The following is a 16505-nucleotide window of genomic DNA, read 5'->3' on the forward strand; positions in this document are numbered from 1 at the left end:
TTATATCCGAACAGTTTCTGGTTTTTTCAGATCTGTATAGTCTTCTGTGATGATTATTTAAACTGTTTTGAATCTGGTTTGTTTTAATATGCTTGTTTGCCATGCTTAATGATTAGATAACTAGATTTTAGGATTGATTAGCACTTAATCCAACGATCTGTGATTCAATTCATGCTACTTGTTTAGATCTAGTCTGAAATGTCCCGTTTATATTGATTGTAAACGTTCCATATTAATTGATTTCGTCGCGAGGTTTTGACCTCTATATGAGACGTTTTTCAAAGACTGCATTCATTTTTAAAACAACCATAACCTTTATTTTATCGATAAAGGTTTAAAAAGTATTACGTAGATTATCAAATAATGATAATCTAAAATATACCGTTTACACACGATCATTACATAATGGTTTACAATATGAATATATTACATCAAAAATAAGTTTCTTGAATGCAGTTTTACATAATATCATACAAGCATGGGCTCCAAATCTTGTCCTTATTTTAGTATCCAATAGCGGAAGCTCTTAATAATCACCTGAGAATAAACATGCTTAAAATGTCAACAAAAATGTTGGTGAGTTATAGGTTTAACCTATATATTATCAAATCATAATAATAGACCACAAGATTTCATATTTCAATACATCCCATACATAGAGATAAAAACCATTCATACGGTGAACACATGGTAACCGACATTAACAAGATGCATATAAGAATATCCCCATCATTCAGGGACATCCATCGGACATGATATAAAAACGCGAAGTACTAAAGCATCCGCTACAATGGATGGGATTTGTTGGGCCCAATAGATCTATCTTTACAATTCGCGTCAATTAGTAGACTGGTTTACTAATTCTTAGGTTACCAAGTAAAAGGGGCATATTCAGCTTCGATCGTTCAACCATAGAAAGTAGTTTCATGCACTTGTGTCTATTTTGTAAAACATTTATAAAGCTGCATGTATTCTCATCCCAAAAATATTAGATTTTAAAAGTGGGACTATAACTCACTTTCACAGATTTTTACTTCGTTGGGAAGTAAGACTTAGCCACTGGTCGATTCACGAACCTATAACAAATATGTACATATATATCAAAGTATGTTCAAAATAAATTTTACAACATTTCTAATACGTTTTAATGTTTTAACTTTATTAAGTCAGATGTCCTCGTTAGTAACCTACAACTAGTTGTCCATAGTTAGATGTATAGAAATAAATTGATATATATTATCTTGACCCAGTCCATGACCTAGTGTATACATGTCTCAGGCTAGATCACAACTCAAAGTATATATATTTTTGGAATCAACCTCAACCCTGTATAGCTAACTCCAACATTACTGCATATAGAGTGTCTATGGTTGTTCCAAATATTATATATAGATGGGTCGATATGATATGTCAAAACATTTGCATACGTATCTATGGTATCCCAAGATTACATAATATATTAGAATATATGTATTATACAATATAAGTTAGCTAGGATATGATTAATATAGATTTGTTACCAATTTTCGCGTAGCTACAACAAGTAAAAATATCAAATCTTGTTTTACCCATAACTTCTTCGTTTTAAATACGTTTTGAGTGAATCCAATTACTATGGTTTCATATTGAACTTAAGTTTATGAATATATACATAAAAAGTATCAGTTTATAGTCAGAAATACAGGTTACAAGTCATTTTTGTAAAGGTAGTCATTTTAGTCGAAAGAACGACGTCTAGATGACCATTTTGGAAAACATACTTCCATTTTGAGTTTAATCATGATTTTTGGATATAATTTCATGTTCATATGAAAAATCATTTTCCAAAAAGAAAAACTTTTAAATCAAAGTTTATCATAGTTTTTAATTAACTAACCCAAAACAGCCCGCGGTGTTACTACGACGGCGTATATCCAGTTTTACGGTGTTTTTCGTGTTTTCAAGTTTTTAAATCATTAAGTTAGCATATAATATAGATATAGAACATGTGTCTAGTTGATTTTAAAAGTCAAGTTAGAAGAATTAACTTTTGTTTGCGAACAAGTTTAGAATTAACTAAACTATGTTCTAGTGATTTCAAGTTTAAACCTTCGAATAAGGTAGTTTTATATATATGAATCGAATGATGTTATGAACATCATTACTACCTCAGGTTTTTTGGATAAACCTAATGGAAATGAGAAAAATAGATCTAGCTTCAAAGGATCCTTGGATGGCTTGAAAGTTCTTGAAGCAGAATCATGACACGAAAACAAGTTCAAGTAAGATTTCCACTCGAAATAAGATTGTTATAGTTTTAGAAATTGAATCAAAGTTTGAATATGAGTATTACCTTGTATTAGAAAGATATCTTACTGTAAATAAAAAAAGATTTCTTGAGGTTGGATGATCACTTTACAAAATTGGAAGTAAGCTAGCAAACTTGGAAGTATTCCTGATTTTATGAAACTATAAATTATAGAATTTATGAAGAATACTTAGAACTTGAAGATAGAACTAGAGAGAGATCAATTTGATGAAGAAAATTGAAGAATGAAAGTGTTTGTAGGTGTTTTTGGTCGTTGGTATATGGATTACATATAAAGGATGTGTAATTTTGTTTACATGTAAATAAGTCATGAATGATTACTAATATTTTTGTAATTTTATGAGATATTTCATGCTAGTTGCCAAATGATGGTTCCTACATGTGTTAGATGACTCACATGGGCTGCTAAGAGCTGATAATTGGAGTATATATACCAATAGTACATACATCTAAAAGCTGTGTATTGTACGAGTACGTATATGGGTGCATACGAGTAGAATTGTTGATGAAACTGAACGAGGATGTAATTGTAAGAATTTTTGTTAAGTAGAAGTATTTTGATAAGTGTCTTGAAGTCTTTCAAAAGTGTATGAATAAATATTAAAACACTACATGTATATACATTTTAACTGAGTCGTTAAGTCATCATTAGTCGTTACATGTAAATGTTGTTTTGAAACCTTTAAGTTAACGATCTTGTTAAATGTTGTTAACCCATTGTTTATTATATCTAAAGAGATGTTAAATTACTACATTACCATGATATTATGATATATTAATATATCTTAGTATGATATATATACAGTTAAATGTTGTTACAACGATAATCGTTACATATATGTCTCGTTTCGAAATCATTAAGTTAGTAGTCTTGTTTTTATATATGTAGTTCATTGTTAATACACTTAATGACATGTTTACTTATCATTTATCATGATTAAACATAGTGTATCAATATCTTAATATGATTCATAAGTATTTAGTAAGACGTTGTTATAACGATAATCGTTATATATATCGTTTCGAGTATCTTAATTCAATAAACTCAATTTTATGTTTATAACTCATTGTTAAAATACCTAATGAGATACTTACTTATCATAATATTATGTTAACTATATATATAATCATATATATGTCATCATATAGTTTTTACAAGTTTTAACGTTCGTGAATCACCGGTCAACTTGGGTGATCAATTGTCTATATGAAACCTATTTAAATTAATCAAGTCTTAACAAGTTTGACTGCTTAACATGTTGGAAACACTTAATCATGTAAATAATAATTTCATTTAATATATATAAACATGGAAAATTTCGAGTCACGACAGTACCTACCCGTTAAATAAATTTCGTCCCGAAATTTTAAGCAGTTAGAGGCGTTGACATATCTTCTGGAAATAAGTGCGGGTACTTCTTCTTCATCTGATCTTCTCGTTCCCAGGTGAACTCAGGTCCTCTACGAGCATTCCATTGAACCTTAACAATTGGTATCTTGTTTTTCTTAAGTCTTTTAACCTCACGATCCATTATTTCGATGGGTTCTTCGACGAATTGAAGTTTTTCGTTGATTTTGATTTCGTCTAACGGAATAGTGAGATCTTCTTAGCAAAATATTTCTTCAAATTTGAGACATCGAAAGTGTTATGTACAGCCATGAGTTGTTGTGGTAATTCATGTCGGTAAGCAACTGGTCCGACACGATCAATAATCTTGAATGGTCCAATATACCTTGGATTTAATTTCCCCCGTTTACCAAATCGAACAACGCCTTTCCAAGGTGCAACTTTAAGCATGACCATCTCTCCAATTTCAAATTCTATATCTTTTCTTTTAATGTCGGCGGTTTTCAAACGTTGTTGAATTTGGATGATCTTCTCGGTAGTTTCTTGTATTATCTCCGGACCCGTAATCTGTCTATCCCCCACTTCACTCCAATAAATCGGAGACCTGCATTTTCTATAATAAAGTTCTTCAAACGGCGCCATCTCAATGCTTGAATGGTAGCTGTTGTTGTAGGAACATTCTGCTAACGGAAGGTGTCTGAAATGTCCCGTTCTTATTGATTAAAAACGTTCCATATTAATTGATTTCGTTGCGAGGTTTTGACCTCTATATGAGACGTTTTTCAAAGACTGCATTCATTTTAAAACAAACCATAACCTTTATTTCATCAATAAAGGTTTAAAAAGCTTTACGTAGATTATCAAATAATGATAATCTAAAATATCCTGTTTACACACGACCATTACATAATGGTTTACAATACAAATATGTTACAACAAAATAAGTTTCTTGAATGCAGTTTTTACACAATATCATACAAGCATGGACTCTAAATCTCGTCCTTATTTAAGTATGCGACAGCGGAAGCTCTTAATAATCACCTGAGAATAAACATGCTTAAAACGTCAACAAAAATGTTGGTGAGTTATAGGTTTAACGTATATATATCAAATCATAATAATAGACCACAAGATTTCATATTTCAATACACATCCCATACATAGAGATAAAAAATCATTCATATGGTGAACACCTGGTAACCTACATTAACAAGATGCATATATAAGAATATCCCCATCATTCCGGGACACCCTTCGGATATGATATAAATTTCAAAGTACTAAAGCATCCGGTACTTTGGATGGGGCTTGTTGGGCCCGATAGATCTATCTTTAGGATTCGCGTCAATTAGGGTGTATGCTCCCTAATTCTTAGATTACCAGACTTAATAAAAAGGGGCATATTCGATTTCGATAATTCAACCATAGAATGTAGTTTCACGTACTTGTGTCTATTTTGTAAATCATTTATAAAACCTGCATGTATTCTCATCCCAAAAATATTAGATTTTAAAAGTGGGACTGTAACTCACTTTCACTGATTTTTACTTCGTCGGGAAGTAAGACTTACCCACTGGTTGATTCACGAACCTATAACAATATATACATATATATCAAAGTATGTTCAAAATATATTTACAACACTTTTAATATATTTTGATGTTTTAAGTTTATTAAGTCCGCTGTCCTCGTTAGTAACCTACAACTAGTTGTCCACAGTTAGATGTACAGAAATAAATCGATAAATATTATCTTGAATCAATCCACGACCCAGTGTATACGTATCTCAGTATTGATCACAACTCAAACTATATATATTTTGGAATCAACCTCAACCCTGTATAGCTAACTCCAACATTCACATATAGAGTGTCTATGGTTGTTCCGAAATATATATAGATGTGTCGACATGATAGGTCGAAACATTGTATACGTGTCTATGGTATCTCAAGATTACATAATATACAATACAAGTTGATTAAGTTATGGTTGGAATAGATTTGTTACCAATTTTCACGTAGCTAAAATGAGAAAAATTATCCAATCTTGTTTTACCCATAACTTCTTCATTTTAAATCCGTTTTGAGTGAATCAAATTGCTATGGTTTCATATTGAACCCTATTTTATGAATCTAAACAGAAAAAGTTCATGTTTATAGTCGGAAAAATAAGTTACAAGTCATTTTTATAAAGGTAGTCATTTCAGTCGAAAGAACGACGTCTAGATGACCATTTTAGAAAACATACTTCCATTTTGAGTTTAACCATAATTTTTGGATATAGTTTCATGTTCATAATAAAAATCATTTTCTCAGAATAACAACTTTTAAATCAAAGTTTATCATAGTTTTTAATTAACTAACCCAAAACAGCCCGCGGTGTTACTACGACGGCGTAAATCCGGTTTTACGGTGTTTTTTGTGTTTCCAGGTTTTAAATCATTAAGTTAGCATATCATATAGATATAGAACATGTGCTTAGTTAATTTTAAAAGTCAAGTTAGAAGGATTAACTTTTGTTTGCGAACAAGTTTAGAATTAACTAAACTATGTTCTAGTGATTACGAGTTTAAACTTTCGAATAAGATAGTTTTATATATATGAATTGAATGATGTTATGAACATCATTACTACCTTAAGTTCCTTGGATAAACCTACTGGAAAAGAGAAAAATGTATCTAGCTTCAACGGATCCTTGGATGGCTCGAAGTTCTTGAAGCAGAATCATGACACGAAAACAAGTTCAAGTAAGATCATCACTTGAAATAAGATTGTTATAGTTATAGAAATTGAACCAAAGTTTGAATATGATTATTACCTTGTATTAGAATGATATCCTACTGTAAGAAACAAAGATTTCTTGAGGTTGGATGATCACCTTACAAGATTGGAAGTGAGCTAGCAAACTTGAAAGTATTCTTGATTTTATGTAACTAGAACTTGTAGAATATATGAAGAACACTTAGAACTTGAAGATAGAACTTGAGAGAGATCAATTAGATGAAGAAAATTAAAGAATGAAAGTGTTTGTAGGTGTTTTTGGTCGTTGGTGTATGGATTAGATATAAAGGATATGTAATTTTGTTTTCATGTAAATAAGTCATGAATGATTACTCATATTTTTGTAATTTTATGAGATATTTCATGCTAGTTACCAAATGATGGTTCCCAAATGTGTTAGGTGACTCACATGGGCTGCTAAGAGCTGATCATTGGAGTGTATATACCAATAATACATACATCTAAAAGCTGTGTATTGTACGAGTACGAATACGGGTGCATACGAGTAGAATTGTTGATGAAACTGAACGAGGATGTAATTGTAAGCATTTTTATTAAGTAGAAGTATTTTGATAAGTGTCTTGAAGTCTTTCAAAAGTGTATGAATACATATTAAAACACTACATGTATATACATTTTAACTGAGTCGTTAAGTCATCGTTAGTCATTACATGTAAACGTTGTTTTGAAACCTTTAGGTTAACGATCTTGTTGAATGTTGTTAACCCATTGTTTATTATAACAAATGAGATGTTAAATTATTATATTATCATGATATTATGATATATAATATATCTTAGTATGATGTATATAAAGTTAAATGTCGTTACAACGATAATCGTTACATATATGTCTCATTTCGAAATCATTAAGTTAGTAGTCTTATTTTTACATATGTATTTCATTGTTAATACACTTAATAATATATTTACTTATCATTTAACATAATTAACCAAGTGTATCAATATCTTAATATGATTCATATGTACCTAGTAAGACGTTGTTATAACGATAATCGTTATATATATCGTTTTCGAGTTTCTTAAATTAATGGTCTCATTTTTATGTATATAACTCATTGTTAAAATACCTAATGAGATACATACTTATAATAAAAACATGTTAACTATATATATAATCATATATATGTCAGCGTATAGTTTTTACAAGTTTTAACGTTCGTGAATCACCGGTCAATTTGGGTGGTCAATTGTCTATATGAAACATATTTCAATTAATCAAGTCTTAACAAGTTTAATTGCTTAACATGTTGGAAACATTTAATCATGTAAATATCAATCTCAATTAATATATATAAACATAGAAAAGTTCGGGTCACTACAGTACCTACCCGTTAAATAAATTTCGTCCAGAAATTTTAAGCTGTTGAAGGTGTTGACGAATCTTCTGGAAATAGATGCGGGTATTTCTTCTTCATCTGATCTTCACGCTCCCAGGTGAACTCGGGTCCTCTACGAGCATTCCATCGAACCTTAACAATTGGTATCTTGTTTTGCTTAAGTCTTTTAACCTCACGATCCATTATTTCGACGGGTTCTTCGATGAATTGAAGTTTTTCGTTGATTTGGATTTCATCTAACGGAATAGTGAGATCTTCTTTAGCAAAACATTTCTTCAAATTCGAGACGTGTAAAGTGTTATGTACAGCCGCGAGTTGTTGAGGTAACTCAAGTCAGTAAGCTACTGGTCCGACACAATCAATAATCTTGAATGGTCCAATATACCTTGGATTTAATTTCCCTCGTTTACCAAATCGAACAACGCCTTTCCAAGGTGAAACTTTAAGCATGACCATCTCTCCAATTTCAAATTCTATATCTTTTCTTTTAATATCAGCGTAGCTCTTTTGTCGACTTTGGGCGGTTTTCAACCGTTGTTGAATTTGGATGATCTTCTCGGTAGTTTCTTGTATAATCTCCGGACCCGTAATCTGTCTATCCCCCACTTCACTCCAACAAATCGGAGACCTGCACTTTCTACCATAAAGTGCTTCAAACGGCACCATCTCAATGCTTGAATGGTAGCTGTTGTTGTAGGAAAATTCTGCTAACGGTAGATGTCGATCCCATCTGTTTCCGAAATCAATAACACATGCTCGTAGCATGTCTTCAAGCGTTTGTATCGTCCTTTCACTCTGCCCATCAGTTTGTGGATGATAGGCAGTACTCATGTCTAGACGAGTTCCTAATGCTTGCTGTAATGTCTGCCAGCATCTTGAAATAAATCTGCCATCCCTATCAGAGATAATAGAGATTGGTATTCCATGTCTGGAGACGACTTCCTTCAAATACAGTCGTGCTAACTTCTCCATCTTGTCATCTTATCTTATTGGTAGGAAGTGTGCGGATTTGGTGAGACGATCAACTATTACCCAAATAGTATCAAAACCACTTGCAGTCCTTGGCAATTTAGTGATGAAATCCATGGTAATGTTTCCCCATTTCCATTCCGGGATTTCGGGTTGTTGAAGTAGACCTGATGGTTTCTGATGCTCAGCTTTGACCTTAGAACACGTCAAACATTCTCCTACGTATTTAGCAACATCGGCTTTCATACCCGGCCACCAAAAATGTTTCTTAAGATCCTTGTACATCTTCCCTGTTCCAGGATGTATTGAGTATCTGGTTTTATGAGCTTCTCTAAGTACCATTTCTCTCATATCTCCAAATTTTGGTACCCAAATCCTTTCAGCCCTATACCGGGTTCTGTCTTCCCGAATATTAAGATGCTTCTCCGATCCTTTGGGTATTTCATCCTTTAAATTTCCCTCTTTTAAAACTCCTTGTTGCGCCTCCTTTATTTGAGTAGTAAGGTTATTATGAATCATTATATTCATAGATTTTACTCGAATGGGTTCTCTGTCCTTCCTGCTTAAGGCATCGGCTACCACATTTGCCTTCCCCAGGTGGTAACGAATCTCAAAGTCGTAATCATTCAACAATTCAATCCACCTACGCTGCCTCATATTCAGTTGTTTCTGATTAAATATGTGTTGAAGACTTTTGTGGTCGGTATATATAATACTTTTGACCCCATATAAGTAGTGCCTCCAAGTCTTTAATGCAAAAACAACCGCGCCTAATTCCAAATCATGCGTCGTATAATTTTGCTCGTGAATCTTCAATTGTCTAGAGGCATAAGCAATCACCTTCGTTCGTTGCATTAATACACAACCGAGACCTTGCTTTGATGCGTCACAATAAATCACAAAATCATCATTCCCTTCAGGCAATGACAATATAGGTGCCGTAGTTAGCTTTTTCTTCAATAACTGAAACGCTTTCTCTTGTTCATCCTTCCATTCAAATTTCTTCCCTTTATGCGTTAATGCAGTCAAGGGTTTTGCTATTCTGGAAAAGTCTTGGATGAACCTTCTATAGTAACCAGCTAGTCCTAAAAACTGGCGTATGTGTTTCGGAGTTTTCGGGGTTTCCCACTTTTCAACAGTTTCTATCTTTACCGGATCCACCTTAATACCTTCTTTGTTCACTATGTGACCGAGGAATTGAACTTCTTCCAACCAAAATGCACACTTTGAAAACTTAGCGTACAATTCTTCCTTCCTCAATACTTCTAACACCTTTCTCAAATGTTCACCGCGTTCTTGGTCATTCTTTGAGTAAATAAGTATGTCATCAATGAAAACAATGACAACTTGTCAAGGTATGGTCCACACACTCGGTTCATAAGGTCCATGAACACAGCTGGTGCATTAGTTAAACCAAACGGCATGACCATAAACTCGTAATGACCGTAACGTGTTCTGAAAGCAATCTTTGGAATATCATCTTCTTTCACCCGCATTTGATGATACCCGGAACGTAAGTCAATCTTTGAATAAACAGACGAGCCTTGTAGTTGATCAAATAAGTCGTCGATTCTCGGTAGTGGGTAGCGGTTCTTGATGGTAAGTTTGTTCAACTCTCGGTAGTCGATACACAACCTGAATGTACCATCTTTCTTCTTGACAAACAAAATAGGAGCTCCCCACGGTGATGTGCTTGGTCGAATGAAACCATGCTCTAAAAGTTCTTGTAATTGGCTTTGCAGTTCTTTCATCTCGCTGGGTGCGAGTCTGTAAGGAGCACGAACTATTGGTGCAGCTCCTGGTACAAGATCTATTTGAAATTCAACGGATCGATGTGGGGGTAATCCCGGTAATTCTTTCGGAAATACATCAGGAAATTCTTTTGCAATAGGAACATCATTGATGCTCTTTTCTTCAGTTTGTACTTTCTCAACGTGTGCTAGAACAGCATAGCAACCTTTTCTTATTAGTTTTTGTGCCTTCAAATTACTAATAAGATGTAGCTTCGTGTTGCCCTTTTCTCCGTACACCATTAAGGGTTTTCCTTTTTCTCGTATAATGCGAATTGCATTTTTGTAACAAACGATCTCTGCTTTCACTTCTTTCAACCAGTCCATACCGATTATCACATCAAAACTCCCTAACTCTACTGGTATCAAATCAATCTTAAATGTTTCGCTAACCAGTTTAATTTCTCGATTCTGACTTATATTATCTGCTGAAATTAATTTACCATTTGCTAATTCGAGTAAAAATTTACTATCCAAAGGCGTCAATGGACAACTTAATTTAGCACAAAAATCACTACTCATATAGCTTCTATCCGCACCCGAATCAAATAAAACGTAAGCAGATTTATTGTCAATAAGAAACGTACCCGTAACAAGCTCCGGGTCTTCCTGTGCCTCTGCCGCATTAATATTGAAAACTCTTCCGCGGCCTTGTCCATTCGCGTTCTCCTGGTTCGGGCAATTTCTAATAATGTGGCCCAGTTTTCCACATTTATAACAAATTACATTGGCATAACTTGCTCCAACACTACTTGCTCCGCCATTACTCGTTCCGACACCATTTGTTCCTTTCGTTCTGTTAACCCCTGGTCCGTAGACCTCACACTTCACCGCGCTATGACCATTTCTTTTACACTTGTTGCAAAATTTGGTGCAGAACCCCGAGTGATACTTTTCACACCTTTGGCATAGCTGCTTCTAATTGTTGTTGTTGTTGCGGTTATTATTGTTGTTGGGATGATTGGTGTAGTTGCTGTTGTTGTTGTTGTTGTTGTTTGGCCGTTTGTTGTAGTTACGATTGATGTTGCGATTGTTGGGATAATTGTTGCGATTATTGTTGTAATTGCTGTTGTTGTTGTATTGGTGATTCTTATCACCGTTTTCCTCCCACTTTCTTTTGACTTGCTTCACATTGGCCTCTTCAGCAGTCTGTTCTTTAATTCTTTCTTCAATCTGGTTCACTAGTTTGTGAGCCATTCTACATGCCTGTTGTATGGAGGCGGGCTCGTGTGAACTTATATCTTCTTGGATTCTTTCCGGTAATCCTTTCACAAACGCGTCGATCTTCTCTTCCTCATCTTCGAATGCTCCCGGACACAATAGGCACAATTCTGTGAATCGTCTTTCGTACGTGGTAATATCAAATCCTTGGGTTCGTAACCCTCTAAGTTCTGTCTTGAGCTTATTGACCTCGGTTCTGGGACGGTACTTCTCGTTCATCAAGTGCTTGAATGCTGACCACGGTAGTGCGTACGCATCGTCTTGTCCCACTTGCTCTAGATAGGTATTCCACCATGTTAACGCAGAACCTGTGAAGGTATGCGTAGCGTACTTCACTTTGTCCTCTTCAGTACACTTACTTATGGCAAACACCGATTCGACCTTCTCGGTCCACCGTTTCAATCCAATCGGTCCTTCGGTTCCATCAAATTCCAAAGGTTTGCAGGCAGTAAATTCTTTGTAGGTGCATCCTACACGATTTCCTGTACTGCTAGATCCAAGGTTATTGTTGGTATGTAGCGCAGCTTGTACCGCGGCTATGTTTGAAGCTAGAAAAGTACGGAATTCCTCTTCATTCATATTCACGGTGTGTCGAGTAGTCGGTGCCATTTCCTTCAAAATAGTCAAATGGAACAAGTTAATCATACAGAATATTAAGAGTAGTTAATAGTATTTCGTAGCATAATATGAACTCATTTATAAAAGCTTTTTCTTCATATTAGCGTTTTATAAGTTTAAATTCGGGTAGTACCTACCCGTTAAGTTCATACTTAGTAGCTAATATACAATTCAACTACTACAATTCTATATGAAAAACTGATTATAATAATATTTCGCGTTCAAACTTTTACACAATATTTTACAAACTTACAATACCGCTTATTTTACATATAGTATGAAATATAGCACACAATAAATTTGATGCAATATGGTTGTGAAGATAATTCTAGCTAGTACACAAGTCGTTCAGTAAAGGCAATAAAGACACGTAATTCATACGTCCAGAAACAAGTCATGCATTCTGGTTTTACTAGGATTACTTCCCATCCTTGATCTTGTGGAACATAACCGTTATGGCCGTTGATAAGACAGCGTGTTGTAATGTCGTCAAAGGGACGAGGGTTACGTAATGTCCAACAGTCCCGTAACAATCTAAAAACCTCATTTCTTACCCTAATTACTGACTCCGTCACTTGTGGGAATGTTTTGTTTAATAGTTGTAGGCCGATGTTCTTGTTCTCACTTTGATGAGAAGCGAACATTACTAATCCGTAAGCATAACATGCTTCTTTATGTTGCATGTTAGCCGCTTTTTCTAAATCACGAAGTCCAATATTCGGATATATTGAGTCAAAATAATTTCTTAACCCATTGCGTAAAATAGCATTTGGGTTCCCCGCAATATATGCGTCAAAGTAAACACATCGTAACTTATGGATTTCCCAATGTGATATCCCCCATCTTTCGAACGAAAGCCTTTTATAAACCAAGGCATTCTTGGAACGTTCTTCGAATGTCTTACAAACTGATCTCGCCTTAAATAGTTGTGGCAAAGAATTCTGACCGACTCTAGACAAGATTTCATCAATCATGTCTCCGGGTAGGTCTCTTAAAATATTGGGTTGTCTATCCATTTTGTGTTTTTATACTGTAAAATAGACAAGAGTTAGATTCATAAAAAAAAAATACTTATTAATACAAGCAATTTTTACATATATCATAAAGCATAAGCACACTATATTACATATATTACACCACACGAATACAACTATCTTATTCCGACTCGCTTGTTTCTTCTTCTTCGGTTTTGGTTCGTTTTGCCAAGTTTCTAGGGATATATGATGTTCCCCTAATACGAGCCGTAATTTTCCACATTGGTTTAGAAAAACCTGGTGGTTTAGAGGTTCCCGGGTCATTGTTACAAATTAAGGACTTCGGGGGTTGACGATACATATAAAGTTCATCGGGGTTGGAATTAGATTTCTCTATTTTTATGCCCTTTCCCTTATTATTTTCTTTTACCTTTTTAAATTCAGTTGGGGTAATTTCTATAACATCATCGGAATTCTTGTCGGAATCCGATTCATCGGAGAATTGGTAATCCTCCCAATATTTTGCTTCCTTGGCGGAAACACCATTGACCATAATTAACCTTGGTCGATTGGTTGAGGATTTTCTTTTACTTAACCGTTTTATTATTTCCCCCACCGGTTCTATTTCTTCATCCGGTTCCGATTCTTCTTCCGGTTCCGATTCTTCTTCCGGTTCCGACTCTTCTTCTGGTTCCTCTTCGGAAACTTGTGAATCAGTCCACGAATCATTCCAATTTACATTCGACTCTTCATTATTATTAGGTGAGTCAATGGGACTTGTTCTAGAGGTAGAAATCTATCACATAATATCAAACGCGTTAAGAGATTAATATATCACATAATATTCACATGTTAAAAATATATAGTTTCCAACAAAATTTGTTAAGCAATCATTTTTCAAGTAAACACGGTCGAAGTCCAGACTCACTAATGCATCCTAACAAACTCGATAAGACACACTAATGCAAAATTCTGGTTCTCTAAGACCAACGCTCGGATACCAACTGAAATGTCCCGTTCTTATTGATTAAAAACGTTCCATATTAATTGATTTCGTTGCGAGGTTTTGACCTCTATATGAGACGTTTTTCAAAGACTGCATTCATTTTAAAACAAACCATAACCTTTATTTCATCAATAAAGGTTTAAAAAGCTTTACGTAGATTATCAAATAATGATAATCTAAAATATCCTGTTTACACACGACCATTACATAATGGTTTACAATACAAATATGTTACAACAAAATAAGTTTCTTGAATGCAGTTTTTACACAATATCATACAAGCATGGACTCCAAATCTCGTCCTTATTTAAGTATGCGACAGCAGAAGCTCTTAATAATCACCTGAGAATAAACATGCTTAAAACGTCAACAAAAATGTTGGTGAGTTATAGGTTTAACCTATATATATCAAATCATAATAATAGACCACAAGATTTCATATTTCAATACACATCCCATACATAGAGATAAAAAATCATTCATATGGTGAACACCTGGTAACCGACATTAACAAGATGCATATATAAGAATATCCCCATCATTCCGGGACACCCTTCGGATATGATATAAATTTCGAAGTACTAAGGCATCCGGTACTTTAGATGGGGCTTGTTGGGCCCGATAGATCTATCTTTAGGATTCGCGTCAATTAGGGTGTATGTTCCCTAATTCTTAGATTACCAGACTTAATAAAAAGGGGCATATTCGATTTCGATAATTCAACCATAGAATGTAGTTTCACGTACTTGTGTCTATTTTGTAAATCATTTATAAAACCTGCATGTATTCTCATCCCAAAAATATTAGATTTTAAAAGTGGGACTATAACTCACTTTCACAGATTTTTACTTCGTCGGGAAGTAAGACTTGGCCACTGGTTGATTCACGAACCTATAACAATATATACATATATATCAAAGTATGTTCAAAATATATTTACAACACTTTTAATATATTTTGATGTTTTAAGTTTATTAAGTCAGCTGTCCTCGTTAGTAACCTACAACTAGTTGTCCACAGTTAGATGTACAGAAATAAATCAATAAATATTATCTTGAATCAATCCACGACCCAGTGTATACGTATCTTAGTATTGATCACAACTCAAACTATATATATTTTGGAATCAACCTCAACCCTGTATAGCTAACTCCAACATTCACATATAGAGTGTCTATGGTTGTTCCGAAATATATATAGATGTGTCGACATGATAGGTCGAAACATTGTATACGTGTCTATGGTATCTCAAGATTACATAATATACAATACAAGTTGATTAAGTTATGGTTGGAATAGATTTGTTACCAATTTTCACGTAGCTAAAATGAGAAAAATTATCCAATCTTGTTTTACCCATAACTTCTTCATTTTAAATCCGTTTTGAGTGAATCAAATTGCTATGGTTTCATATTGAACCCTATTTTATGAATCTAAACAGAAAAAGTATAGGTTTATAGTCGGAAAAATAAGTTACAAGCCATTTTTGTAAAGGTAGTCATTTCAGTCGAAAGAACGACGTCTAGATGACCATTTTAGAGACTTCCACTTTGAGTTTAACCATAATTTTTGGATATAGTTTCATGTTCATAATAAAAATCATTTTCTCAGAATAACAACTTTTAAATCAAAGTTTATCATAGTTTTTAATTAACTAACCCAAAACAGCCCGCGGTGTTACTACGACGGCGTAAATCCGATTTTACGGTGTTTTTCGTGTTTCCAGGTTTTAAATCATTAAGTTAGCATATCATATAGATATAGAACATGTGTTTAGTTAATTTTAAAATTCAAGTTATAAGGATTAACTTTTGTTTGCGAACAAGTTTAGAATTAACTAAACTATGTTCTAGTGATTACGAGTTTAAACTTTCGAATAAGATAGTTTTATATATATGAATCGAATGATGTTATGAACATCATTACTACCTTAAGTTCCTTGGATAAACCTACTGGAAAAGAGAAAAATAGATCTAGCTTCAACGGATCCTTGGATGGCTCGAAGTTCTTGAAGCAGAATCATGACACGAAAACAAGTTCAAGTAAGATCATCACTTGAAATAAGATTGTTATAGTTATAGAAATTGAACCAAAGTTTGAATATGATTATTACCTTGTATTAGAATGATAA

Source organism: Rutidosis leptorrhynchoides, chromosome 10, assembly GCF_046630445.1.
Source record: "Rutidosis leptorrhynchoides isolate AG116_Rl617_1_P2 chromosome 10, CSIRO_AGI_Rlap_v1, whole genome shotgun sequence".
NCBI lineage: Eukaryota > Viridiplantae > Streptophyta > Magnoliopsida > Asterales > Asteraceae > Rutidosis > Rutidosis leptorrhynchoides.